The sequence below is a fragment of the Charadrius vociferus genome, unplaced genomic scaffold (genome assembly GCF_000708025.1).
Source record: "Charadrius vociferus isolate BGI_N301 unplaced genomic scaffold, ASM70802v2 scaffold384, whole genome shotgun sequence".
Taxonomy (NCBI): domain Eukaryota; kingdom Metazoa; phylum Chordata; class Aves; order Charadriiformes; family Charadriidae; genus Charadrius; species Charadrius vociferus.
In genome coordinates this window covers 12,461-15,722 of record NW_009648234.1, presented here as the reverse complement: position 1 = coordinate 15,722, position 3,262 = coordinate 12,461, and positions in this window count along the sequence as shown.

Here is a 3,262-nt window from a genome sequence, read left to right as displayed (position 1 = left end):
GCTACGTCCCTCCATCTGCTCAGCCTCCTCCTCCTCGACAGCCCTTAGCTCCAGGGTCCCGGTCTCCGGTGGCTCGTCCTTCTCCGGCCAAGCCAGCAGCGCCTTGTAACGCTTATAGCCAAAAATCCGCTGCAGCATCGCTTGGAAGAGCTCAGCCACCGTCACAACCGCTTCGGGGAGGGAGAGGGGCACAGGGGACCTGTCTGCCCGTTCTGTGCCGAGCCTACCGAGGAGGAGAGCTTCTCCCACCGCCTCCTGCACTCCAGCAGGGTGACGAGGGGGCTGTCGGAGCAGGCAGCCTGCCCCCCACTTCCCTGGGCTCCCGCCGAAGCTCAGTGGTACCCACGGCAGTTTTGGGGCTCCCGCAGAAGCTCAGGGTTCCCCACGGCAGCCGCTTGCTGCTCGGGGACATCCGTCTCCTGCTAAAATCCACCCTGTTTAGGTGGGAGAAGGAAGAGAAGGTGCCGGGAGCTGTCACCCAGAGTGGGACCTCACCTTCTCCAAATCACAGCCCTGTCCAAGCGCCTACAGAAGTGAAACCGCCTTTTTGGGACGTCCGAGTTGGCACAGCACCCGGCCTCACCGTGCTGAGCGCCGCGGCAAAGCCTCATGGTGGGCTTCTCCTCCGGCGATGGAGGCAGCAAAGGTCCCGTCTCCGCCTTGGGCAGGCACGAGGCTTCCCACTCCTCCAGGGGAGGGAGGAGGAAAGGAATGAAAACCACCACCACCACCACCTCCCAACCGCTACTTGAATTTGGCAAACTGGGCCCTGTGGCACGGTGGGGAACGGCGGTGAGGAATGCCCCGGGATGCCCAGCAGAAAGCAGGGAGCCGGACGCCCATCAAACCTTCCCGCTTGCCAGCGGGGAGGCTGCGAAGATGGGAATGGGACCGGAGAGCCCTGACGGGTGATGGAAAGGCTGGTGACTGTCCCCAGCAGGGCCATTTGCAGGGACACGGAGCGAGACCCCAGCGATGCCCGAGAGCATCCCCTGCCCACCCCGCGCCCGGGTCCCCTACAGCCGCCGCTGGGACCGAGCCAACCCTCCTCCCCCAGCACGGAGAACTTCATCTCCCCTCAGCTGTTCCTTCCCAACCGCATCACATGCCGGGCCAGGTTTAAGCAAAATAAAATCAGTTGCCACGGTTACCCGGAGCAGGGATGCTATATATAAACTGTCATGCGAGGAGCCGAGCCCGTGCGCCCGAGCGAGGGCCGTGCTCTTCCATGGGCGACGTGTGGCGACCTGAGCCCTGCCAGACCCTCGTGCCACCTCCCGAGTGGGCAAAGGGCCGTGACGGCCCCAAGGGGTGGTCTGCGGTGCCCTGGGTGGGCAGCGGCTCCGTTCTGCCTCTTGGCCGGCTGCTCCATGGCCCGGAGATGCCGCAATCCTCACTGATGGCTTAAACCCCACCTGAGCTCTCCTAAATCCACCTTGCTTCCCTTGTGGCTTCGTCTGCATCGCTGTATCACCCCCGTGCGGGGCCGCCAGCGCTCCCCAACCACCTAATCCCCCCCCCAACCTGCCGCTCCTGCATCCGACGCGTCCCCCCATCCTTACGCCCTGCAGCCCCAGAGCTGCTCGGCAAAGCCCTGCTCCGTGCCGCCAGCTCCTCCTGCCGTTCCCGCGCTGGAGAGAGGGATTTTTACCGACGGAGACTTAACCCGAGCGTTCCCAGCGGCGCAAACTCTCCTCTCGTCCGGAAAACCCGCTCCTGAACAAGCAGTCCTTCGCCAGGGCTGGGACCGCACGCCGGCGGGGACGCACGCTGCGCACTCTCCGCACCGAGCTGGGGAGAACGACTCCATCTTCTATAGTAAAAGTGGATAATTACCGGTTTCTCGTACCACCCACGAGATCCCAACGTTAATAGGGAGAGCTGGCAGAAAGGGAAAATTAACTCTACAATGCGGTGCGCGCTCGGCCTCAATTTCTGAAGCACTACCGAGCGAAGCACGTCGGCACTCGGACCTCCAAAAAGCGGAGGGAAGGGATGCCGCCGCTCAGCGACGCCGGAGTTGGTGGCACTCACCGCATCGTGCGGCCACTCGGGTGCAGCCAAGCCTGTGCCGTGCGAACGGCCGCGCACACCAGGACCGTGGGCTCAGCGTCAGGATGGGGTCATCCCGTGATGGGGACCGTTCCCCACCGACGAGCACAACTTCATCCTCTTTCCTCCCCGGCAGCGACTAGGCAGAGACAGGCGGTGAGCCCGGTCGCATCGCAGCATCCCGATTGTCCCTCTTTCTCCTCCCCAAAGCCCCCATCCCTCTTGGGGACAAGCTCACCCCCCAGGGGACACGGCCAGGTTTTGCCGATGCCATCCCACAACCAGTCCAGCATTAAAGGCAGGTGAGAACATACCACCAAACCTAAGGGCTTTCCCCCCGAAACTGGGTGAATTAACCCTTGCCAGGGCTGCCAAATCCAGCACACACCTGGATCCACATCTGGATTTTCTTTGTTGTATGCTCAGCAGCCTTCCCTTGCTCCAGGTGATGCGGGGGTTGAGAGCAGACCTTCCTCCTCCTCACCTTGGCCCTGAAAGCAGAATGGGCATCATCCGGAGCGGCCTCAGCATCCTCCTCGGGGTCAGCCACCAGGGATGCAGCCGGGGTACCACCGGTCAGGGGGAAGGTGTCCAGCTAGCCCAGGCGGAGGTGGCGGAAGCCACGGGGCTGCCGTAGCATCTCCCCGGCATCGCAGCAGGGGCTGGAGGCAGAGAACCGTGCCGAGGAGCGGGCTCACCCCGCGGGGCAGCAGTGTGCGTGCAGGCGGTGTGGGAGCGCAGAGGTGGCTGCCCTGAACAGAAACCAGAGAGATCCTCTCTGACCACAAATACGCACTCCCCAAAAAATCACCACACGGCCAGAGCACCCAGTAGGGAAGCGTCCCATCTTAACGCCTGGCCCGGGTGAGTGTTTAGAGCTCCGAAAGGCACAAGGCGGTTCAGGGCAGCAGGGGAAGGTGCTGCCCAGATGCCCACCCCACAGGGGGGACGCACATCCCTGTCATTCCATCTGCCCGAGTCACTCCTGCTCTTTGGTCCTCACCCCCGGGGCATCTCCCCACATGGCTCCGCTGAGGGGATGGGGGTGATGGGAAGGGGTTCACCGCTGGGGAGGGGGGAACGAGGGTCGCAAGACCCCATGGCACCACCCAGGGGTGAGTCCTCTCCGGAAAACCTAAACACCTACAGCGTCCCCTCATCACGCTGTGCTCCCGGCCAGCCTTCATCGGGGTCGCTGCGAAAGACACCC